We start from the raw sequence: 27,491 nt of genomic DNA on the forward strand, positions 1-27,491 counted from the left end.
AAACCAAGGTAACTAGTCCCCCCAAACCATAAATGGAAGTACAATCATATTTGTTATTATTAGGCAGGAATGAAAATTAGATAAAGTTAAAAAAGACATTAAAAAGCAGACTTATTAGTTTTGCTCAATAGTACCACTAAGAGAAAAATTTCCCTAACTATAGTTTACCTTTCAAAAGTGCTGTAAAACTAAAATGATTTCATGAAACCTAGCACTTGTAGCTCAATAAATTATTACACATTGATTTATCGAAGAGTATTGACCTTAAAAGTTTTCTTTTTATTTTCACTTGGAAGCTAGACTCTAAGATAATGTTTTCCTATATAGTTATCTCATCCTGCTTCTATGAGAATGTGCAGTCAGATACTCAGAAGTACTGAGAACATCTAGATTAAACTACTAGGTAGGTAGGGGGCCACTTCTCTTCCTAGCCCACTTCTGAAAACTTCCGTCGATTAGACTCTAAGCACTCCAAGGGCAGACAATACACCCTATTCTTCACTAAATCACCAAGCAGTACTAAAACAACGCCTTGTTCATAGCAATTGCTCATAAAAAATTTGCTGTGAAAGCATTGTTTGTAAGCACAAAACACTGAAAACAACCCAAATGCCCATCCATAGGAGACTAGTTGAATAAACTATGGTACAACCACGCAGTAAGGTACCATGTAACGATTACAAATGAGAAGGATTCTTATGAACTCATAAGGAGTGTTTTCTAGGGTATACTGACAAAAAAAGATAATCAAGGAAGAAAGATTATATATAGTATATTACTTGTTATGAAAGGAAAAATAAGAAATGGACATATAATAAGAGATGGAGATCTCTTATTATATATATATATATATATATATCTATACATATATCTATTAGGGATGAGTGTGTGTGTGTGTGTGTGTGTGTGTGTACAAAAGAGAAACACAAGAAATATAAACCAGAACCTAATAAAAATAGTTATCCATAGATATGTACATGGGACACAAGGGGAGCAAGACTTTTCCAAGAATATCTTTTTATAGAGCTTTGAACCAAATCAATTGTTCTATATATTCATAAATTTATGTTAACTAAAAATATAGAAAAAAACACCCACAAATGGAAAAGAATCGAACTGTGTGTTAAATTCCTCACATAACAACACAGAGTAAATAATTCATTGAAGTAACTTTTGCACACAGTGCTCAGACCACACAAACATAACAGGACATATTTTAAGACAAAAAGGATTCCATAAAAGTCATCAATTTTTAGTAGGTTCACTGCTGGAATAATTTTGGTCTTGAAATACATGATATGTAGTCATAATGTAAAATGTGTATATACTCATACTTCTAAATATATATACTATATATGTATGTTCACATGTATATATAATAACTATGTTATATATAATTACCGCGTTTCCCCGAAAATAAGACGTGGTCAGACCATCAGCTCTAATGTGTCTATTGGAGCAAAAATTAATATAAGACTGGGTCTAATATAATATAATACCAGGTCTTATATTAATTTTTGCTCCAAAAGATGCATTCGAGCTGATGGTCCGGCTAGGTCTTATTTTCAGGGAAACACGGTATATTATATATAATAACTACTATATATATATATATACATATATATATATATATATATATATATATATATAAATGATATATACAAATGACATATATAAACATTTGACTACATTTTTTAGTTATAGCCACTGAAAAGGTCTAGTAGCAATGATAAACCATAATATGCCTAGCATCCAGATCTTGGTTTCCAGATACCATTCACCAATAAAAGGAAGCAGAAATCCTTAGGAAAGTCTAGAACTGATGAAGTACAAGGTGACTCTGCAAATCTTTTTGATCAGAAAGCAAGAAACAGTGATCAAAGACAAATGGGATCATGTCAAAAGGACACGGGAGCCAACTTAAAGAAAGGAGTTCCATGGGACAAATTTGGGAATTTGGTCATTAAAGAGAATAATGACAACACTAAAAAAACTTTCAATTAAAAAAAAAAATCCATGAGTCTGTAGAGATATGAGGGAAGAAGCAGGAAGGGGAGAAGCTCTTCTTTATAGAAAAATGCCAGTTAATAAATGTGGAAGAAATCACAGAATTAGCAAGTCACCATTTTGCAACTATCAATGTAATAGCTACTCAGGCAAAGATCATTAGTCTAGATAATCACTGGGTCAAAGGAGTGATATGCTGTAATTTAGGGGTGAAAGTAACTGCAGCTTACTTTCAAAGGGTTCATCCAAGAAAAATAAAGAGTGTGTAGTGTTTGTGGGTGGGTGAAGGGGTGGTGTATGTAGAGTAAGAAACACAGAGAGAGAAAATATAAAGCAAAAGTGGCCAAATGTTCACAAGTGGTGAATCTGAGTGAATATAAATCTTGTACTATGCTTTCAATATTCCTGTAGTTTTAAATTTTTTCAAAATTAATCATTGGGGTAGGGAAGCAAAAAGAAGTAAGTCTGCTGCAAGGACTACTCCATTGTTTGTACATCCTCACTATGCTATGCCTTTGACCTCACAACACTCATATTCTTATACTTAAAATTCCTCTTTCATTGACAGAAGCACTGACAGAAGTCACCAGTTTCCAATGTACACACATACTTTGTTCTTAAGTTTGCTCACAAGTCAGTATCTAACACTCACAACATAGTTCTCCACAGAACCATTAATTTTCCTGGCCAGCCCCAAAAATCTATTGAAGAATAATATAGCTGAACATAACAACAAGAGTTTGAAAAAATTAGTCTATACATAAACTATTAATAAAACTTGAACATCTAGTAATAGTCTCCAGAATAATGACAGGCTTTTGGGGGGAGGATGCATTATTGCTGGGAATGCCAATAATTGTGGGAGGAGACAACTGAAACTTGGAGATAATAATGCAAAACTCATACTTTTAAAAACATGAATTGTATTTTATTAAAAAATATAAATTATCACTGTAAAAAAATGCAAGCAAAACAAAGTTAAAATTCCTGCATTTTCCCTCCCCTAAAACAGTATCTTCCCTAGAGGTAATTATAATTATCAACTTGGTGTGTACGTCCCTACAATAAAACTGATTTGGTATTTTTTCCCACAAATGGTCTACTATACATAGCATTTGGTAACTTGCTTTTTTACTTTACTCACTTTTTTACACTATGCCTTAGAGAGTTCTTAAAGTCACCACCAACCAGTATTTTTAACAATAAAACATGATAATATTAGAATAAATAAAAGAAGCACTTTAAAGTTAACATCCTTGAAAAAATTTCAACCAGAAAAAAAAAAAATCTTTACGTAGAAAGTGTTGGGGAAAGTTTCACAAAGTCAAGAATAATTGAAGTGTAAATCCACAATATGAAAAATAATTTGCAGAATAATACTTATGCTCTGATTCCACTTTTGTTTGGAAGGGCATATACCAAAATATTACCCCTGAGAAGTGAGGAAAAGGAAAGAGGCTTTTAGTTTTCATTTCACACACATCTGGATTATTTATATTTTACTTTATAATTCTTGCAGAAAGCAATTGAAGATAAAATTTTAACTAACAATGTTTCTGAATAGGTACAAAAAGGATTATACTTAAATTCACTGCTTATCTAAGGCTCATTTCCTTAAAAATAATCGGTTATTGTCAAAGAAAGGATAACTCTGGGGACTTAATGGTCAGGACAGGGCTACAAGTTCACTCTTTAATATCACAGTAAAAACTTATTCAGGCAAGAATCATCTTAGGACATAAACATTGAATAAGAAGGGGTAAAAAAGTGTAATGTATGCAACCTAGTCTCGAATGGTTCAGAAAATATATATATCAAAGATGGGGCAAGGGGAGAGAATGATAAAAGTGGCAAAATGTTAAAATTGGTAAATCTGATTGTACAGAAGTGAGAATTCTTTGTATTCTTGCAACTTTTTTGTACACTTGAAATTATTTCAAAATGAAGTTAAAAACATATCCCCTCTGGTTCCATTGCCTCTACAACTTGCTGAACTGCAAGACCAGAAGTAGCCACAGGGTGATGGTAGTTCCATTTTCTGTGCTGTAAGGGGGATCAAAAGTCCATAATGAGAGAATAGGGTTGGAGAACCAGGATCACTCACTGCTTGAAACTACACACTATTACTGTTACCAGGAGCTGCAGCTTAATAAAGCTGCACATGCAAGGCAGCAGAAGGTAACTGATGCAGTCAAGCAACCAACTATTGGACAAAAATCCTGTTGGCTGCATCTGGATCTACAATATGCCCAATATATTAGAACATTTGCATGCTTACTCTTGGCCACTCTTCTGGGCACTAATTCACTGAATCATCAAAACAATAGTTGAAGATAGATACTACCATTATCCTCATTTGAAAGATGAGAAACTGAGGCACAGAAATGTGAAATAATATGCCCCAGATAACACACGAGTGATCAACAGTACCAGAATTTGAACTCAGGCTGTCAGGCTCCAGACAACTGGAGCTATATATGTCTCTGTGCTATCACTGTGGCTCTCACTAAGTCACAGCAGCCTGGACTAAACTGGAGATAAGTAATGTGGGGCAGGACAGAGTGGATAGGAGGCCACCAAACCACTAGACCTGATGGTACAATCGGTGGAGGGAGGGTGGACTCTCTCTCAAAGTAAATCTGCAAACTAAAACTCTAACACACAAGAGAACAATCAACAAAAAAAATGATTGGGGGCAAAATGCAAAAAATAGAACAATCTGAAAAATTTAAAGAGCACTTAATCTACTCAAAGGGATAAAGGAAGAAATAACACGCATTACAAAAAATAAAAAAATTGTAAAACCAAAGCAGATTAAGTGGAACATACATAGATAGACATTAAAAAGAACCAAATATAAATCTTATCTATGAAAAACATAGTCAGTGAAATTAATTAAAACTCAGTGCCTCCGTTAAACAGATTAGACAAAGCTGAAGAGGGAATTAGTGAAGCGGAAGAGAAATCTTGGGAAATTACCCAGAACACAGCCAGACAGATAAGGATGGAAAAGTGTGAAAGAGTACCGAATGGACTTGGAGAACAGATGGAAAAGCCTCTGCATATATCTAAAAGTAGTTCCAAGTTCTGACAATTTTCCAGAGTTCAATAAAGAGATTAGACGTCAGACTAAAAAAAGCACAAAGTGATAAAAAGGATAAATGAAAATTAATTATCTCCTGGACATACTGTACTGAAAATGCTGAACAGTAAACAGAGGGAGAAAAGTTTTAAAAGCTATTAGAGAGAAAATCAGATCACTTACAGAAAAACGACCATTAGGCTTACTGCAGACTTCTTATCAGCAACAACAGATGCCAGAAGACGGTGTAGTAATATATTCAAAGTATTGATAAAATATGACTGTTAACTCAGACTTGTGAATGGAGCTAAAATGTTAAACAAGCGTATGGGCAAAATTAAGATTTTTTAAATTAATTAACTTGATTTTATTGATGTTTACCACACAGAGATTCTTGCTTAAAATTGAATAAACTATACTCAAGCAAACAAAATGTAAACTCAGACTGAAACATTGGGATTCAGGAAAAAAATAGTGAGTATAGATATTGATAAAATATGTGATAAAATAATTTTGTTTAAAAAATTGAACAAAAATTCTAGATCCTGGGGAATTATAACAGAATGCAATGATGGGTCTCTCAGAGTCCATCTTGCTCAAGCCTGCTTTATTCCCAGGGCCTTCAGGCTAATTAATAGCTTCTGTTTAGTCTTGCGTATAGACCTGCTAATCATTAGAGGAATTCTCTTTTGGGCTTAAGGAGATAAGGGAAGTATGTATTCTTTATCAAAGAATTGTAGGAAACTCATCACAACATCATTAATAAATGAAACAGTCTGCCCACATAAGGCAAATCTACATATACCCAGAAGATCCAAGTTGGGCCTTGGCACCCCTCAGTCCGAGACACACGAGGATGACAACACAGTCCAGGCAAACGTACACAATTTTGTAATTTCGCAGAACTTCTTTGGGGGCGACTTTTTCCGTTGACAGTCTGGAATTTCACCATTAGAGACTGTAATATTGAGCGTGTCGTTAATCAGGTTATACTTAAGGATTTGATCACTGGTGGAGCTGAAGGTGAGTGATGGGAATGGATTAACCCCCATGAGCCAGGTTTCATCTTATTGTCTAGGACAATGTCGTAGGTGCAGCACTCAAAGCAGGGCTTGTCATTGTCCACCCCTGCAGCACAGCCTTCAGCGACCGCCCTACGATCCAGTGCGTCTCCTCGAACCAATTGCAAGTCACCTCCTTGCCTCGGGTGCTCTCCAGGGAGAGCCGCAGGTCGTTCACAGTCCACTTGCCCCCATGGATGTGGCTGCAGTCTTCCACAGGTTTCTGAATGGCGACACTGGTGAGATGAACAAGCATGTTGTCCAGCCCGCTGGTGCTGGGGGTTTCTGTTACTGTGCAGAAGCGGCAGAACACAAGCTTATATACGCCTATGTGACAGTGCAGTGGGCTGTACATAGGCACCAGGACCTACAAGCGCAGGTCGAACTTCCTCCCACCGTTTAGTGATGGGCTGTTAATACACAGAAATATCATGTAGGCTTCCTTAGTGGATTAAGACACAAACGAAGATGTTTTGCTGTCCCGGGACCACTTTTTGATTTGTGAGCACTTGTTGATTAGATGCCTGGGCTTTGCCACAACGTTTCAGGATCCAGGTGCTAGAGGGGCTTTTCCTGAACTTCTCCACGAACAGGTTGTAGTCGACAGGCAGCATGTAGGTGAACGGAACAAAGTCCAGACAGAGGTGTTTTCCATTCTCATCTTTTTCTGCCAGAGGACTCCCTTCTTTCTCCAGCTCTTTCCTGGATCTTAATATTCTTCACCATCAGATCCTTTCAGGTCAATTTGTAGTGGCTTGGAAAACGGCTGACTGATTGTCTGAGAGCTGACGGCCAGTTGTGACACTAAAGCCATTTTGGATGGCTGGCATGCTCATCCAGGAAAAACGCCAATCCTCATTTCCTGTCACTTGGACCCATCCTCTCTTTTCTAAGTTATTTATCAGCACTGACTTCTCAGTATCAGTGACCCATTTCACTTTTCCTGCCATAATCCAGAGGTATGTATGGAGCGAACGGCAACGTCCAATTTCTCTTCAGTTTCACTGGCTCTTGCCATGGGTTCTTACTCGATGTCAGACCGTTTTCCTGTCACTCTCTCCAGCGGGCGCAGAGCAGCACCGAGGAGCGCAGGCAGATCAGGGCAGCCCTGCACCACACCGGGGGGCTGCCTCCAGCCCCACCCCGGCCAACTCTGTATTTTCTTAAGATGGATTTGAGGATTAGGCTTCCCATCTGCTCAGCTGGCGCCTCTTGATCAAAGGATCAATAAACCTTTCCTTACTCTAAAAAAGGAAGGAAGGAAGGAAAAAAGAAATCCTAGATCCCTCTCACTCCCCATAAAAGAGAAAATGGGAAGGTGGGAGAGTACAGTAGTTTAGGTGTGCTAAGGTTCTTGCCTTGCTGAGGCAATAGAAAAAAGTAATGAATAATTTTCAATATTAAAAATATATTTAGCAAAGAATAAATGTTAAATTTTAATATTAAAAATTCTAAAATTTATAACTTCCAGAACAGCTGGAGAAGTACATTCAAAGGAGAGACAAAGAAAGCCAGCCATCTAATAGAGCACAGGAAAGGAGAGAAAGAGGCAGGAATGAAGCCTGATCAACAGAAAACACAACTTAAGATGATGGAAATCTATTATTAATGAACATAAACGGACAACTTTATTAAAACTCACATTAATTTTATTTTATAAAGTATTGCATATGTATTCGCAAATTAATCACTGAAAGTTAATACTTCCCTAATGTCAATAATCAATTAAATACCTTTAATCTTCTACTGTAAATCAAGTATAAGTTATCACCACGTAGCTTTAGTGTCTCCTTGCTCTCTCTCTTGCCTGCAACCATATTCCTGATACTGCTGAGACCAACCACTTGCTCTGAACCTCCTCCCTGTCCTCAAGCACGCACTACACCTAATTCCATTTGCCCTTACTTTTCCCAAACCCAGAATCCTCCTAACCTCTCTCCTTACTCCAAATCCCCTGATTCCGTGACTTCCTACTCATCCAAGAAAGTCCAGGCCCAAAGGAAAGGAGGGGATGCTTGGTACAGGGTTAAGTTTGTGAGCTGAGTATAGGCCGGCTCCAGGCTCTCCCTCCTGCCCCGAATTCCTAGAAATGATATTAGAGATATATTTGAAAATAACAAATCTGTGTCCACATTAGAATGGGTGCTATCAGTGAACCAAAAACTGTTCCAGATAACAAGGCATTCTAAAGGACTGAAGGAGAAAAGCACCACAGTCAGCACATGCACAAAAGAGGACGCTACACAAGGTGGAGACACTGCAGGGAATGCCGAGCCCGGAGGGGCAGGACCCGGGCACAGGAGGAGCCTGGGGCATCGGATGCTTTGGGCCAGACTGTGAGCAACAGGTGTCTGCTCTGGATGGAACAGAGAACAAGCTTGAGGAGAAGAGGCGGAAACACAAGCAGGAGAGAAGCAACATACTGTGTTTTCCTGCAAAGAAGCCCCAGTTAAGATGTCAGCCAGACGGACGCATTTAGTACATTATGACGATGTTCCAGAAGAAGATGACATGACTGTATTTGAATAAATGCAGATTGTTGCACATGAAAAAAATAAGACATCCCCTAAAAATATGCCCTCATGCATCTTTTGGAGCAAAAATTAATGTAAGACTGGTCTTATTTTCGGGAAAATGGGGTATAAGACCCTGTCCTATTTTCGGGGAAACATGGGCTGGTTACTCACACCCCCCCATCCAGCCCTATAAATACAGCCTCTTTTCCTCCGTTCATGCTCACAGAGGAAGGGAACTCGTCCCCCTATTCAAGGCCAGCCCTTCACTTGTACTTTTAAAAAACTGAACCGTTTGCCCCATTTACTTCTAAACTGTTTATACCCATCTCATTTCAAATACATATGTTCTTTTCCACAAACATGTCTCTGAAATGGACAGTGGATTTTCCGGAATATATGTGCCAACCTGGTACAACTGTCAGAGGTAGAAGTGTTGGTACACTTTCTGAAATGGATGCATTTTTCTAAGAAGCTGGGTATAAGTCTTTAGCTACCCCCTTCAGAGAGGCTACATACTCATACCTTCCATGAGAACGGACTCTTCAGCAGAAAGATGATCTTCACTCTTGGTAACCACACAGCTTCCTGACGACTTGATACCTGTTATTCAATCTTCCATCTCCACTTCTCTGGTCAGAACCTTTCTCTTAATCTTCACCTGACACACTTTATATTCTCTATTATTAAAGTTTAAAGTGAGTCAACTTAGGTTGCAGCTGTACTATTGAGTACAGAGTTTATTAAGAGAAATTAATTGTCTGACATATTTTGTCAGATAAAGAAACAACTGAAGCTAATTCAATACAGCAAAAAATAGAGAAGATCCAGAATTCATGTCAAACCAACGTATTCCTATAGGAATCCAAGGAAAAATTTGAAAAAATGTTTCACATGGGAGTTAAATTCATAAGTTAATTTCATAAGTTAAATTGGATGTTTACATATTCAGTTGAATAAATCAAATAGTATTCATTAACACTGACACTAAATCTCCTTCCTCCACAGACCAATGAGATTACCATAGAAAATATATATCAATCCATCCAAGCAAAATTCTAAAGTAAGAATCAATGATGTGACAATCTCGAGTAATGTATTTCTGACAGTTTGGAAAGCTTACTGGACACATAACACTTTAACGTAATGCACTAACATTAACAAAAGTTCATCAAGCCATGGCAGAAACTAACCATCACTAAAGCCACCAATTAATCAAGTCAGTTCAAAATATGACAAAATATTACCAAAGAGAATTCAGCCATATATCAAAAAGGTCACACACCATGACCAAGTGTGATTTATTCCTGGGAGGCAAGGTTGGTTCATTATCCACAAATCATTTAATGTGATACACCACATAAACAAAATGAAGGGCAAAATTTAAAAAGAAAAAAATGTAATGGTAATATTTAGAAAGATAGGCCATTGTGCATTTCAAGACACAGCAAGAGATTTAACTAGACACTAACCATATGTAAGAAATACTGAAGGACCTTATTGTATTACTGTTAACAAAAAAGGAAAACCTTAAATATATAGAAATACAACAGAGAACAGTTTCAGCTTTGGCAGGAAGGTCATTTGGAGTTGTGATCTGAAGTAAATGATTGTCAGCTTTAGTTGGGAGTCACAGATTTACAAAGCTGGAGACCTCTGTGGAAACATACACATACGTAAAAGATGTTACATCAATTTCAAGATTAGGAACCTGTATTAAAAGACAGTCACCTCCTTCCTACCTTTTGCAACACTAATGAGCTAGTCAGCTGACATTGAACAAACCTCCTCTTGGTCTCCACACTTCCCTGCTCTGTACTCCATTCTCCTTTGTCTGTTCCCCTCCCCCTGATATACTCCATCCCATCCTGCACCCCATCCCTCTGTCTCTCTGCCCAGCTTTCCCCAATTCCTCACCCACTCCCATTCCTCCCCATATACCCTCCATTCCCATTTCCTTAACTGATCCAGATACGGAAATAAATTGTATTATTTGGGTGATTTAATTAACTAACGTTTTATGTTCTTGTTCACAATGTTAAAAGTCAGTGAGCTGAAACTTTCACATTTGTAGACAGAAATTGAGAGAATAATTGTGAGGCGGGGAAAAGAGAGAGAGGAAGGGAGGGAGGGAATCATACTGTTCCCCAAGGTGGGAGGAAAATTGTTGTTTTACACCGGGTTTTTCATTTTTGTCTCCGTATTTTTCCCACAGGTCCATACTAGGAAAAAGTCTCCGTATTTTTCCCACAGGTCCATACTAGGAAAAAGTCTGACCTACGACAATCAGGAGGTTTCGGGGACACAGCCCTGAGCACCCACAGCAGGACCAGAACACAGGGCATAGGGATGAGGGCAGGAGCTTCTTCCACGGTGGGTCAGGGCCAGAAGGCCAGGAGCCAAGGGCAGGGCTCTGGAACCAGACTCTGGTCAACACTGAGGTGGTACCCAGCCCAGTCTCTAGGAGTCAGAGGGAACACTTTCTAGACTTCTCTAGGGGGCCAGTATTGCCCATGGCTCCGCCACAGCTATGGGACAGAGGTTAATATAACAGGTGATTATGTGGGGAGGGGCAGTAACTGCTGCCATAGTCAGCTACAGTTCAGCTCTAAATTTCACAACCCCTATATTGTGGGAATTATTTGCAGTGCATTATTTCACAATGAGACAAATTTTAAGGCTCTTAAATAAAAGTCCATGAAAGCACCACGATATAGCTTTCATTTGTTGTATGCTTTCTCTATGTAGGCACTGTATCTATAGATAGAGATATAGGTAGAGATATTTATGTCTCTATGTGCTCATAATTGTATTTACTCCTCAAAAGAGCCATATGATGTAGTTATATAATCCCCACTCTATAGATGAGGAATCTGCAGTTTAGCACACTGAATGAATTGCCCCAAGTCAAACACACTAAGCCAGAAAGATGGATTCAAACACAGATCTCTCGGACTCTTGCTCTAACCCTGAGATTCTCAGCTTCTTACACTTTAATGCATGTGGGTGTCCCTGGGGATCTTGTGAGGATGAAGACTCTGATTTCTGTAGGTCTGGGGTGGGGCCTGAGAATCAGCATTTCTCACAAGCTCCCACCAATGCTCCTGATCTATGGGCCACATTTTGAGTAGAAAGGGGCTAAGTAAACTATTACATTCAACTGATTCCAAACTTACCAGCTGTGATTTCTAAAAGCTGAGACTGCTACCAGCAATACATTTCTAAAGAGGTAACTAGTTTAAAGTAGTTACTTATGTAAACAAGCAACATGCTTTACTGCTATTAAATGGGGCAGAGAATTTTTTCCCCTTAATTCAGAAAACACAACCTTATAAGCTAAAACCAATTTTTAATGAAATAAAATGAATCTCCAGTTTTTCTGCAGACACTTCTGTTGTCTTCGGCCAGAAGAGTCTCTCCCATGTCCTGTGCCCAAACCAGACGAATCCTGTGTTTCTACAAGGAAACCATCAGAATCTATTAAAATTACTGTGCACTGATAGCAGCAGGGACATGACAAATCGCAGGCCAAGAGTCAGATACCACAGAGTGTGTTTCAGGGCTTTGGGGGCAGGCCCATTTGCAACCAAATGATATTGTGTGAGGCTGGCATGCTCAGTGCATGACAAACTGATGCAATTTCAGCGCTGTCTGCGGACCAGGGGAGATTTCTCTGATGCTGGTTGTGGTTAGTTTACAGAATTGTGCAGAGTTCCCAGATTTGAATCACTTGGGGCTTCAAAGGGCTCTACTTGACAAGCTACAAATAATTACACTCTACTCTTTCCATTGTACTCTATTATTTTGCCCCCCTTATCTCCAGGATTTGAGCTTTTGTGAACAAGCAAGGTCGGCTTCTATTTTGACCACAACACAACAAAACATTGTTCTTTCCTGATATGATAAATAAAACGAGGCACTGCAGACTAAACATTTTTATCAGGCCCATTTTCCAACTTTGGGCTCAGTCAGAAGGGTTGAGCTGGACATAAGCAGGTTCCTGCATCCGTACGTAGGGAAGTGCTCCAGCTATCCGGTTATTGTAAAAGCTCATTTGATAAATGGGACATTGACTGACAGACAAAGGGCACATGCGCAGTAGCTGGTACAAGCTTTCTACTTCCCCTGCTCCCCACCCTCAGCTCCATCCTGACAGCCGCTGTATTCAGGTATTCATAACAAAAAAAAGTTTTTCCAACGTGGGATGCAATTAGAACCAAACTGCCTTATGTCAGTGGCACGCTTCTCAGAAACACCAAAGTCTTCACATTCAAGTTTGCACTTCCATTTTTTGGAAAGATTTTAAAGAGTTCACTTACCCTACGGTGGCTCCTAAGAATAATATATTCATATATTTTAATTTAGTAAATGTGAAACTTTGTTTCCATATTTTTCTGAAGAAAAACACAAGATTGAAGGAGGCCATTCGTTTGTTTAAATTCCAACTTCAAATAACATTTCATAAAGTCCTAGTCTCTAGAGAAGATTTTTTGTGTGTTATTTTAAATCTACGATGATTAACACGAACTCAGAGTAATCTAAAAACATCTTTTAAAATTTATTTGTTATGTCTTAACTGTGGGTCAGTGCTCCACATTTAATTTTTGGAACAACCCTATGACATACTGTAGAATTTCATATAATGAAATTTGTTATTCCGATCCCCATTTTAGAGATCAGAAAACTGAGGCACAGAGAGTAAAGTGACTTGCTCAGTGACTAATAGCTAATAAGTGGAAAAGCAGGAAACTGAGCCCCAAGACTGACTGGAGGCCCCCTGAATAACTACTTCCGACTCTATCTACTTAAGGCTGGGTCCACCCCAAGTGCAACACACCTACCTCTTCTGAGCCAAACGCAAGATGGAGGGTACACGGTGACAATACAAATAATAGTCAGACTAACTTCTCCACAGTGGCTGAAGAAGCTAAAACTCGGGATTTCAGCTCCCCAAAGTGGATACCCTCATTCCTGCCTCACTACAAGTGTTGCTGTCAACTGGACCCCCCCTTTTCTCTCAGTCTGCCTTGTCCAATATGGCAGCACTTGCCACATGCTGCTATTGGGCATTTAAATGTGGCTAGCCCATGTGCAGATGTCCTGTAAGTGCAAAAACAGATCAGATTTCAAAGAATTACTATAAAATATAATATGTTAAAAATCTCAATTTTTATATTGATGACACATTGAAATGATATTGTGGGTTTATTGGGCTAAATAAAAGATAACTCATATTATCTGTTTGTTTCTTTTGAATTTTTTTAATACGGCTACTAGAGAATTTTAAATCCTTATGTGGGGACGGCTGGTTGGCTCGGTGTTTAGAGTGCAGTGCTCATAACACCAAGGTCGCTGGTTCGATCCCCACCGGGGCCAGTGAGCTGCGCCCTCCACAACTAGATTGAAAACCATGACCTGACTTGCAGCTGAGCTGCGTCCCCCACAACTACACTGAAAAACGACTTGACATGGAATTGATGGGTCCTGGAAACACACACTGTTCCCCAATACTCCCCAATAAAACAAAAAACAAAACAAAACAAAAAACACTTTAAATCCCTATGTGGGTTACATCATATTTCTATGGGACACTGCTGCTCAAAACTCATCCCTTAATCCCAAACTTTATACGGCTGAATCATCAGCACAAGTCTGTAAACCGACAGGAAAAGCAACTCCAAGAACAACCCTTAGTCTCCCAGGAAGCTGCATTCCTACTTTGTGTTCTGATTTAGAAAAGGCTTTCACCTGACCCTTCTTTCCCTTCTTGCTGGAATCATCTCTCCCTCCTTTCATAGTCAAAGCATCAGGCAGGGTCCACACCCATTTCTCCCCACTTTCTATCCAACGTCCTTAATTCACTGCAATCTGACTTCCATCCCCCTCACCCCTCTTCCTCCACCCCATCCTCACAAAACCGCTTCTTGAGGTTCCACAGCATCTCCACAGGCCCTTCCTCCACCTTGTTCTCCTGACCCCGATGGGTCCCCTAACCACACACCGGGGCTCTCCTACCCACATGCTTCAACTGAACTGAACACGAACCAGGCACTTGGCAAGCGAGTGAAGAAACCTATTTATTGAGTTCTGTGAACAACAAGGGAAGTGGTACCCCCACCCCCACCCCGTTCTCTCACCCCTGGTCCCAAGTAGGATGTCCTCTCATTACCTAGGAATTCTTTCAAAGCTCAAGGCAGATGAGGCTCACTGTAGCTGTGCCATTCATGGATCCTCCCTGGTTAGCCATCATTCTGTTGTATTGCGCCCTTTTCCCCGCCTTTCCTTTCCAAGAAAAGCCGGAATCAGGCTGAGTCTCAAGAATCACCTGAACAGAATGGCGATCCAGCCAGTGAGGCAGCCGCCTTTCAGACTATGGCCTGAGGTTCTCCATGGGAGTGTCGCTCGTTGGCTTGTAGACTTGAAGATGAGAGAGCAGGAAGAAAACTCTTGGGCAAAAGTGACAATCTCACCATTGGCTATTAGAAGGAAGTGAAACTCGGCTGGTTCGGGAAGGGAAACACAAGCTAGCCAACTCTGGGTAGGGGTGGCCAGATAGGCTTCCTGCAGCCTGCAGAACTTCAGACTCAGAGGCATGAGAATCCCAAACCTCCAGCAACTGAGGGAGCAGTTCAGGCATGTAGGGCAGGGGGTAAGTGCCAAATAGGATAAGAAAAAATGAAAGGAGAGACGAAATTTTATTTTTTATTCATCCTTTTCTTTTAGCTGCCAATTCCGGACAGTTTCTAAAGCCCCCCGACTTTCTGTTTAGACTCTCCCATGTCCATTCTATGTTTCCGTGTCACTCCCGAGCTTCATCCTCGTCATCTCTCCAGACCCCGAGCCCAGCCTGGGTCACAGCAAGTCCCACAGTCGCCTCCAATCAACCCCTTTTGGAAACCTTCTGCACACCAAGTTAAGTTTAATCAACATGATTTCCCCATTTTCATGTCACTTTGCTGTTCAGAAATGTGCTACGCCACCCTGTTGGTTTCTGCACAAAGTTATGACATTTCAGAGCTTCCAATCCCACCCTTACCAGATGCCAGCGATGGGCATTTTCTCCTCTGCACCCCTCCCCCCAAAGCAACTCAGACATTCCACCTACTAGAATGTGCCCTCCACTCCCCATTCCTGGTCAAAAGTGGAATGAACTTTGACATCTTCAACACGGTCACTGTTCATCCTCCAGGAGCAAACAGAACAAAGGCATTCATTCCTCCACATGGACCTCTGCAATCTGGCCCTGCCCCTTGTACCCAAAATACTTCCATTCTCTACCCTCCATTTCACATGGGGCACTGCTCTCATCCCCTGTCATTTAATGTTCATTTATAGCTCTCTATCTTGGGGGAGTGGGTTCCTCCACAAAGATCATATCCTTTCCATCTGCTTACCTGTTTCCTACTTAGTCTTCAAAATGCACCTTGAGCACAATTTCTTGCAGGAAGTCTTCCAGGTACTTCACCCATCACTCATCTCATTCTCCAAATCTCCATTCAGTACAATATTCTTTTTTGCTATGGATTACCCTAAAGCATTCATTATTCCTTCGTGGGTACGGTTGCTTGGTGTAGAGCTAAAGTACAAACTCCTTGAGGGCTCGAATCCTGCTTTCAAGTTGTCATTTGCCTGCAGCTGGCACCAAGCAGGCATTCAAAGACTTGATTTACTACAATACGTGAATTATGCTGCTTTATAATAGATAAATGCTCCGCTTCCTTTGCATGCTAGACTAAGAGCAAAGAAGTTAAATGGCACCGATCTTTAATAATCTCCATCCATCTTTTATGGAACTATCCCTTAAAATTAACTATCATACAATGTTACAAATATATGAATTAAGTGAGCCATTCAAAATGTGTTGAGGGGCTTTCAAAAACTACTATGTCTTCATTTTTATAAACCAATGATATGGCCAATGAAAATGAATATATCCCTGACATAAAGTAAACGTTTCTTTAAAAAAAACACCCTTCAAATCTAAAATATTGTAAACTAAATGCACACTTTCAAAATGACAGCACTATCGCCACCTTAAGAACCTAGTGCCAACCTATATTCATTTAAGAATGTTCTGTATATATCACATGATGGAAATCAGTGGAACTGTTTAGAAAGACTTAAATACAAAGTAGTCCACAAGAAATTCTGGAGGAAAATTCAGTTCCTTAGAACTCCATTATACAATGCATAGGCCTAGGGCAGGCAAAGAAGCAAAAACTGAACAAACCAAACAAAAGGACTATTTAAGTCCACCTTTCACATAATCTCACGTTAAAGACACATACATACACACACACACACACACACACAGAGTTTTAAATCATTTTTAACCATTATTACTTAATAAGTCAGTTCTTGGCCTTCTGGTTCCACATACATTTCTCTATGGAGACAGTGTTTCCTATATTTTGACTCATCACATTTACTTGACATTTAAGCTTCCAATGAGTTTCTGTTTTAAGTTCCTCCCCAGTATGAATAACAATACTGGAAAACTCTCTTTGGTTGCGTAAATTAAGCCCCAGTGAATTGGGTACACGTTTCAAACATGACTTCCAAATCCCTTGCGTTTCCAGGAACATCCCGTCATGCACCAGAATGCCCGTCCCCCTCCCTCAGACCACTGAGGCTGAAGCAAGGCCTTGGGACCCAAACGGCTGAAGTGGGATCCTGGTCCCTGCAGCTCCTGGCACTTTGGTCCAGACAAGGACAACTGTGCCAGCAGAAAGGCCTCTCAGAGCACCGGCCTCACAGCAGGCTTCGTCACAATCTCCGAGCACCCTCCTTCCTTCTAAGCAGTGAATCAGAGAGTTCGAGCCCCTGGATGGGTGGCACTGAGCAAGAGAGCAGGGCCGCCCAGGCCAGAAGCAGCGATGACACAAGCAGAGGCAAAATGAGTGCTTCTTGTGCCCAGCTTGTAATAAAGAGAACCTGCTCTTCTCCTCCTGCTTTTTAGATGCAGGATTGCAACAGCCAATTGTTTTCAGTACATTCCTTACACTGTACTAGACTAGGTGCTTTTCATTTAGTATCTCAGTTACGTTTTTGTCCTCACAACTCTTGGTGCTGGCATTCTTCCCCCCATCTTACAAAGGAGGAGACTGAGGCATGAGGAGGCATGCCCAGGTGAGAATCCAGGGCTGGCTTGCCTTCAAGCCCAGACACCTCCTGCACTCCCCCTGGACTGCATAAGCTTCAAGCAAATGATGGCCAAGTATTAAAGGAAGACTTCTTTAGAAGCGCGTATTTGCCTGCGCTATCCATAAGACTTACGTACTTTTTCCCCATAAAAATTAAGTCTTACTATGCGAGCTCTCTGGAGTGCTGGGTCATCTCTCCTCACGGCACTGTATTTTTCATTTATTAAAACTATATCACGAATCATTCGTTTTGATAGAGTATGTCTACTGGACACAAGAAACAATTCTATACAGTTTGTGGGTAACATAAACACAAGTCAAACTCTAATTCCACTTCATGGACCGCACGTCCCTCTGCCATGCTGGGATTTCTATCAGATGTTTACTTGAAAGGCATGATTTCTGTTGTTTCTGTTTTGTGTTGCTGGCAAAGCGAAGGAACTACGTAGAGGGCAGTTTACAGCACCAACTGTCCTCAAATCAGAAATCCTACAGAAGCCTCACTCAGAGAACTCTCTCTATAAATCCGATAGAAAGCTTTAACGTTTTAGAAACAAATGCCAACACTAATTATTATAGTGTCCACCGGATTACACCAATTATTTCTTTTGATTAAAACCCCTATTGTTTATGAAGCAGTTACTCGTCTCCCCATTAAGGATCCAGAACTCAGAGATTTGACATCACTAGCCCATTAAACACATAGTGAGGAAGCGACCAGGTGTCATCACCTCCAAAGTCCACTCTCTAACCATATTGCTACTTCTCTTCTTATAGAATGTCCTCCCAAAGGAGCCAAGTTTACAAGAAAAACAACCTGATTCACAAGTGGCTCTGGTGCTGCATGGTCCAGTATCCGAACCAGTAAAACATGCTGCCACTGGCCAGCACCCAACGGACACGTGTTGATTTTCCTCTGCACTTGACCTCACCTATTGAACGCCACCCCCCCTCCCGCCACCGGTTCCCCAAAGTGTTAGGCAAGAAGGAGACCTGCGGAGAAACCCTTCTCCCGGCTGCCTGCCTGTCTCTCACGTTAGCTTTTGGGCTATATTCTTTATACCTGGCCTTCAGGGGATGGACTGGACCAAAGCTGTGAAGGCAGAGAGAGGCCTAATGGTAACAGCCATACTGTGTTTCCCTCAAAATAAGGCCGGGTCTTATATTAAGGTTTGCTCCAAAAGATGCATGAGGGCTTATGCTCAGGGGATGTCATCCTGAAAAATCAGGCTAGGGCTTATTTTCCGGTCAGGTCTTATTTTCGGGGAAACACGGTACCTACAGAGCTAACTAATCTGAGGCAGCATCTTGCCAGGCATCTCACACACATTATATCATTTTATCTCGAGAATGATCTTATGGGTTAGGGACTATTGTCAGCCTATGTTAAAGATAATGAGACGGAGGTTAACAGTTTATTCTTATTTAAGCTTGTTAACAGAACGGTATTCATACGTTCAGTTCTCCATGGAGTGATAGAGGATTCGTTGACTTAACTACAGCTCTCACTGTACGCTGTGTTCACAAATAGAAAGAACCACTTTGAGAGGGAAATCTGGAACGTCTCGAGGGTCTGGGAAAGAAAACTGCTTAAAGTGATGGCAACCCCAAGGACCCAGGCAGTGCCTGGTACACTGCAGGCCTTCGAGAGCTACTGGTTGAATAAATGAATGTAAGTAAATACTGCAGCTGACAAAATTGTCCCTCCCACCCCACATGTCTGTGCCTTTTCCCCAGCCCTAGTCCACTGCCCCTCTTACAGCTCCTGCCTGGCACCTCTGCCTGGCTCTCCCAGCCAGCCCCGCTTCAGGCTCTACACGGCACCCGGCACCCAGTATGCGAACATGCTCACAGCACATCCCATAAACTCTAACCTAAAGTTCCACCTAAACAGACTGTCAGCCTCTCCAGCCCGGCATTCAGGATCCTCTGGGTCACAGAAAGATGAGCTCCGCAGAACTTCTAGGCCCAGAATGCACCTAAGGAGCACACGTGACTGAAGTAACAGCTTCAAAAACAACACTCTGGGTTAAAATAACATTCGTTAAAGCTGGCCTCATCTGAACCTGCTAAACCTGAACCCTGACATGCCAGGGGTCAAAGTTCTACTTCTGCTCGGAGGAAAGCACATAGTAAAAAACGGGTCTGGATGGGAACTGGCCCCACACCCCCTGCCAGGCTAGAGCCATATACCAAGACACAAATTTAGCTTTGTTTGTCTGGCCTCTTCTCAAAAGACCTTCTCTTATCTGGTGAAAGCAGGAAACCAACGTTTTACCTGAGAACACTGTGAGGAGTCTATAAAGTAAAAAATAAAAAAAAAGCAACTGGAATTTCATCTAAGCACACTGATCAATAAAGAGTAGTCGTCAACAATTGGTTGTTTAACCACATAATCAACATTCTTCATTTGTTCTCACAGGAGGTGATTAAGACCCTTTCGATGTCATTCTCTAATTGTAAAACATTGCAAGGATCTTTTGACATTGCTTTCTAAAAAGAATCCATTGAAAGTAGTAAATTAAACACAGAATTATTCAAAGGTGAGAAAAAAAAGAAAAAAATTCATGCTAGATGAAAGGAAGGTAAAATATATGACATACTAACTCCTACTGGCAAAAATGTAATTAGAAGTATTAGAAATAACAATAGCTGCCTTACATGGAGAGTTCTTGCTATGTGCTCAGTACTTAAATTGGATCCTTGTGAAAAAAAACGAACATAGGCATTCTAGAGAAATGAGGTTCAGGGAAATTGATGACTTGCGCAATTTCCCAAAGCGAGACTGTGGAACCAAATCTGCCTAGCTCCAAAGCTTAGAAATGACCCTTCTTAGAAGTTCCTCAAACTGGGTGATGTCAGAAAAGCTTTCCAGAAGTTCATTTGTTTACGGATCCAAAGACTCCAGAGTGGTTTCTAGGCTCAGTCCTCGATGTACTTTTGCTGAATCAGAATGTGCACCAATCCTTTAAAGCTTTGTTTTATCCATTCTACAGGGCATCTTTTTCAAAACAGGGTAAGCCAACTTTCCACAGTTTGCAGGCATAGCTAAAAATCAAAATCACCGGGAGAGCTTTTCAACCATACCAAAGCCTGGGCCCCAATTATGCAAGAATCTCTGCAGGTAGAGAGAGCCTGAAAATCTGTGTCTTTAATCACTCCCCAGAACCACTGATGTGTTGGGGCAAGTTACTCGCTTGAATGAACCCCACAAGCATCGTGGGGGCATCTTAAGTTCAGTTCTTAATTTTGACTGCTTACTAGAATCAGCCAGGGACTCTGTAAAAATTCTGATGCTCAATCCATACCCCAGAACCATCAGGTTTCCTGAGGGTGGGATCCAGGCATTGACAGTTTCGAGACCTCCGGGTAATTCCCATGTGCAGCCATGGCGGAGCACCAGAGCTTTAGCCGCTGGTTAGTTATCTGCACTAGATGCCCAAACCCTCATCTGCACAGTCTTCCAATGCGCCGTTCGCTAGCAGCACCATCGCGTCAACAACTGGTCTCTTTCTCAAACTCTGCGTCTTCTCCCTTGGCATCAGGCACCCGAAGTTGATGCTGACACCCCACAGACCTCCCATTTGTCAGTCACTTCTTAAGTGCATGCCCACTGAGGAGAAACGCCGCATGACCTTCACTCTGTCCTTCAGAATCGTTCCCACTATTGAATGATTCATCTCATATGCACATATTTGTCATTCTCTCACCACTTTCCATTTTTATTACCTTCACTTCCTCTTCTCCCTTATGAGCATTTTCGACACTGCCACTTCTTTTGCCCTCATAGACAATATGGGGTCGATGCTATTTTAGGAATATGAAACCTAGGCATGAAGCTACAGGCTAAGAAAGCGCCGTGTGGCTGAAACTAAACTGACATCTAGGAATGATACCTTTCACTAGGTAGAGTTGAGGAGCTATTTTGCTCTGGAAGGTAGCTCTGTTTACATCAAAATGGTTCACATGGAAAGTGGTAAAGTAGAGGAGCTTTGCGCTGCCTTTTCATTACATGCAGCTCAGCAGGTTATCCTGAATGCCCAGAGCTCACTTTTTGATGGACAACAAAGAGCTTCATGATTGAGAAGAATAAAAAAAAAAAAAACCTTTGTACCTTTCAGTTCTAAACTTTTGAGTTATGTAAACCTTCGTACATGGGGCATAAATGAGAAAAATGCTACATAGAAAGCAAAATGCTTTTTATCCCAAAATTTTAATGTGTAAAAGCAGCAGCATTCATTGTGAAGATATTCTTTCAAAGGGCAAATCAGGTGTTGATTAAAGTGTCCCTAAAACCTATACTACTCTGGACTACTAATGAATGGCTGACAAATTGAATCCATGTCTTCACCTGCAAACCATCCTCCTTCCACATCCACACATCAACATCAATGAAAAAGTTCACAGCACTAAGAAAATGCATTTGCTTGATAAAGCACTTCCTGTACTGGGTAAGACTTTGTTCATTATTTTGCCTTTCTCAATGCTATCTTAGATTATTGCTGCAAAACTATCAATGAAAAACCCACAGACAATGAATTCAGAGTCCGTAATGAAAAAAGCAGATCTGATTTCCATACAAATTATAAAACAAAATGCAGCAATAATTTACTCCAATAATTTTTATGGGAACAATCAAGAGTATTGACTTTTAAAATAAGGTCTCCACTAATGTCCTAAACGCATTTCAATCTTCTTCCTAATAACTGGTTCTTGAGAAGGAACTTTAGGATAATATTTAAAAGTTAATTAAAAACAGTGTAAGCATTCATGTCAGTCAAACATGACCTCTGCTCTACAGTGCATTTAAATGCATGTCACCTTGACCTGTAACACAGCAATGGAAAAAATTTTGGTCAATATAAATCAAATGTACACTAATTTATTCAGCAGGTTTCCTGGTATCTGAATCAACATTAGAAATCTAACCAGTATTTGTTATTCTGTTATTGACAAAAGGAAGCATATTTAAATGATAACAAGTACTCATGGGTGTCATTTGGAAGTTAAATTGTTCCCCAAGGACAGTCTCTGTAAACGTCTACATTTAAAGGTCATTTACCACCAAATTATGAACAACTGTTGCATTTATTAGCACAGGCTCAATAGTTTGGAAGCTGCAGCCATCAATTTTTACTGACAATGAGATCTAATTGTTCACTAATAATAAACAAGGAAAACAGACCTTTTCTAAAAACTTTTATTCCCTGTGCTATGACCACTTTTTAAAAACAGAGACACACATTTTCCATAGGTGTTCATCAGAAGAAAAAAAACCTTCCAACTGCAGGAAAAACTAAACATAGTTTTAAATATACATGAGATAGTAAAATATAATGGCTTGTTTTCACAAGTTATATTCATCTGAACTAAAACAAAAGGGAGAAAAACACTAAAATATTAATTTACGAATGAAGTATATATTTCACTTTTAGAAGGAAGTATGATTGTTAATTTTACCACGGGGGTACCCAGATATTTGGTCAAACATTCTTTCTATGGGAGTGTTTTTGGAGGAAATTAATATTTAAACTTGCAGACTGAGTAAAGCCGACTGCCCTCTATAACGTGGTGGGCCTCTTGATTTTGGAGGCAACATATTCTACATGTGTTACTCCAGCCTGTTCACTGAGAGACCTGAAAAGCTGCTAGTTTTGAGTTGAGCCCAGAACAAGACAAGGCTCTGCAACAGGCCCAGGCTGATATACAGGCTGCTCTGCCACTTGGTAAAGCAGATCCAGTCAGTGGTGCTTGAAGTGGCAGTGCCAGAGAGGGATGCCGTTGGGAGCCCTTGGCAGAGCCCCTGCAGGTGAATCACAGTATCGGCCCTTAGGATTTTGGAACAAAACCCTGTCATCCCCTGTGGATTAACTGCTCTCCTTTTACGAAACAGCTCTTGGCCTACTACTGGGCCTTACCAGAAACGGAAAACTTAACCATGGGACAAGTTACCACGAAATCTGAGCTGTCCACCATGAAGTGGGTGTTATTTGACTCACCGAGCTATAAAGTTGGGTGTGCACAGTAACACTCCATCATCAAGTGGAAGTGGTACACTCATGATCGGGCCCAAGCAGGCCCTACAGGCACACATAAGTTAAGGAAGAGGCCCAAATGCCCAGGGTTCCCACCCCTGTTGCACTACCTTCTCTCTCGCGGCCTGCCTACGCCTCATGGGGAGTTCTTTTCAATCAGTTGACAGAAGAAGAAAAGACTTGGGCCCTGTTTACAGATGATTCTGTAATCACCATATGCAGGCACCACCCAAAAGTGAAAAGCGGCAGCACTACAGCCCCTTTCTGGGACCTCCGTGAAGGGCAGTAGTGAAGGGAAATCCTCCCAGTGCACAGAACTCCAGGCAGTGCACTTGCTCATTCACTATGTTTGGAAGGAGGAATGGCCAGATGTGCTCTTATACACCGATTCCTGGGCTGTGAGCAAAGGATTGGCTGGATGGTTGGGGAATTGGAAAGAACACAATTGGAAACCGGTGACAAAGAAATCTGAGTCTCCGAGGTTACATGGATAGACCTCTCCAAATGGGCAAAAAAAAAAAATGAAGATTTTATGTTCCATGTGATTGCTCACCAAAGGGTGACCTCAGAAGGGCAGAGTTTTACTAGTCAAGTGAATAGGATGACGCCTTCCGTGGATACCAGGCAGCCTCTTGCCCCAGCTACCGCTGTCATTGCCCAATGGGCTCATGAACAAAGCGGCCTTGGTGGCAGGTATGGAGGTTACACGTGGGCTCAGCAACATGGACTTCCACTCACCAAGGCCAATCTGACTACGGCCACTGATGAGCGGCTCAGTCTGCCAGCAGCAGAGACCAACACTGAGCCCTTGATATGGCACCATTCCCCAGGCCGATCAGCCGGCTACCTGGTGGCAGGTTGATTACATCAAACTGCTTTCATCATGGGAGGGGCTGTGTTTTGTTCTTACTGGAATAGACACTTACTCTGGATACGGATTTGCCTTCCCTGCATGCTATGCTTTTTCCACCAGTACCATGGATTTACGGAATCCCTTATCTACCACTGTGGCATTCCACACAGTGGAATCATTGCTTCTGATTAAGGAACTCACTTCACAGCAAATGAAGTGATCCAATGGATCCATAATCATGGAATTCACCGGTCTTACCACGTTCCCCAGCATCCTGGAGCAGATTCCTGGAAAGAATGGTGGAATGGTGGTTTGCAGACTCAGTTACAGTGCCAGCTACACGGCAATACCTTGCAGGGCTGGGACAAGGTTCTCCAGGAGTCTGTATATGCTCCAAATCAGCATCCAATGTATGGTCCTGTCTCTCCAATAGCCAGATTCCCGGGTCCAGGAATCAAGGAGTGGCAATGGGAGTGACACTGCTCACCATTACCTTTAGGACCAACTGGCAAAATTTTTGCTTCCTGTCCCCAGAGCTTTATGCTCTGTTGGTCTAGAAGTCTTAGTTCCAAAGGGAAGAGTACTTCCTCACAAGATACAACAATCATTACATTGAACTGGAAAGTAAGATGGATACCTGGCCACGTTTAGCTCCTACTGTCTCTGAATTAACAGACACAGAAGGGAGTTACTGTGCTGACTAGGGCGGCTGATCCCGACTGGGAAGGGGAAACTGGATACTGCTCCACAGCAGAAGGGAGGCAGAATACACCTGGGAATACAGGGTATTATGCTGCCCCGTGATTAAAGTCAATGGAAAACTAAAACAATCTAATTCAAGCAGGACTACTAACCACTTAGACCCTTCAGTAATAAAGGTTTGGGTCACCCCACCAGGTAAAAAACCAGGACCAGCTCTGGTGCTTGCAGAAGGCAAAGGAAATATGGAGCAGGTAGTTCAAGAAGGTAGTTATTCATACAAGCTACGGCCACGTGACCAGTTACAGAAATGAGAACTATAACTGTCATGAGTATTCCCTCCTAATTTTGTTATGAATATATTTGTGTGTGTGTGTGTATACCGGGGGGTGCCAAAAAAATGTATACACATGACTTTTATTCATCTTTTGTTATCGGTATATATTGAGTATTACGATCTTAATACAGTTTTTCCTTTCTTAAAATGTGTATAGATTTTTTGGCACCCTCTTATATGCATGTGCATATACAGTCACATATGTAAAACAAATATATTTGTTTTCTTTCCTCTCTTATCCCCTTATCATGCAACATAAGATGTAATGTCTTTATATCATAGTATTTATGTATTGTTAACTTCACATCATAGTATTTAATTTAAGTTATATAACATCAAGAAGAGAGGTAGACATGACTCAAGGATTTTATCTCCTCTTTTGGGAAAGTAGTTAGTGTGTTTTCAGTTGTATACAGGATAGTTGTATCATGTCAGACAGAATTACGACCTTCTCATTGTCTTTGCTTGGAGATTAAGTATGGTTTAAAAAGAGATATGTATGGTTGCTAAGTTGACAAGGGTTGGATTTGTGATGTTTAATTTTATGTGTCAACTTGATTGGGCCACAGGATACCCAGATATTTGGTCAAACATTTCAAGTTAAACATGTCCAAAAGTAGGACTTCTGATCTTTCCCCAAAATCTGCTCTACCTAAATTCTTACACATTTCAGTAAACAATACCACCATTCTTCTAATTGCAAATTAAGAACCTTGGAGTCATCCTGCTCCTCATTTTTTTTTCTGTTTCTTTTTTTCACTCCAAATCCCATCCATCAATGAATTCTATTGATTCCATCATCGAAATCCATCCACAATCCAACCATCTTCCACCACTTCCAACTACAGGACTGCCCTAAGCCATCATCACCTTTTACCTGGGAAACCACAATAGTTCCTAATTGAGCTCCCTGCCTACACCCAACCCTCCTAAGAGTCTATTCTCCACATCAAAATTCTCCACATCAAAATGAGACTCATCCTTTTAAAACATAACTCCTACAAACAACATGTAAGGGCAGGAATTTCCATCTGTAAAAAATGATTGAATCACATCACTCCTCTGCTTCCCTTCTCTTCGAATAAAAAAGCCTTACTATTCCCTCGCAGGCCTACTGGCTAAGCCGTCCCCACTCACCACTCCACCTCACATTATCTACCCTACCGAACTACTAAGGAGTAGAGTCAAGAAATAAAATGGAGTCACTGTAGTCAAGCTGCCAAGTTATTAAATTCAAGTGGGCTGAGGCATAAGGAAACGATGATTCTTGTTTTAACTAGCTCTGGGAACTTAAACTTTTGAACTTTCCAGTCCTACATTAATATGTGGACACACATCAGTGTGGTGTGTGTTCACACCTGGGCATATAGCAAATCTCAGTTAACCATCTGAATTACCTCATGAAGAAAAGGTTCCATTGTCTAGACCACCGGGCATATGATGAATACCACCCTGGACCAATCCAGGGGCTGAGAATGTTGAACTGATTCTTCTCAAGAAGGTACTTTTTACCACGAAACTCTCAGACTTTTCTTTCTCCTTCGGAACACTCTGGGTATTGCCTCGTAGTGTTTCCGGTTTTCAAACCCTAAGAATCTTGAATAAATCACTGACATTTCTTTTCTAGGAAAGCCTCTTGACTCTTTCTGAGTTCACTGACACTACTTATGACGTCATCTCCTATTACCCTCTATTCTCTGACTCCAGTCTAACTCCACTGGACTCCTTTCTACATCTAAAGCACACTGGGCACATTCCCAT

The 27,491-nt window shown here is 40.9% G+C and overlaps 1 protein-coding gene and 1 pseudogene across 5 annotated transcripts in view; both read right to left on the reverse strand.

Annotated features, from left to right (window-relative positions):
* Positions 1-27,491, reverse strand: part of SNX24 (sorting nexin 24) — a 142,540-nt gene that overhangs the window by 103,825 nt on the left and 11,224 nt on the right. The window lies entirely within an intron of this gene.
* LOC308500161 (polyglutamylase complex subunit TTLL1-like) lies at positions 5,885-7,100 on the reverse strand (annotated as a pseudogene). Its single transcript has one exon. The product of its transcript is annotated as a polyglutamylase complex subunit TTLL1-like (transcript).

This window comes from Rhinolophus hipposideros (assembly GCF_964194185.1).
Source record: "Rhinolophus hipposideros genome assembly, chromosome: 7".
NCBI classification, from domain to species: domain Eukaryota; kingdom Metazoa; phylum Chordata; class Mammalia; order Chiroptera; family Rhinolophidae; genus Rhinolophus; species Rhinolophus hipposideros.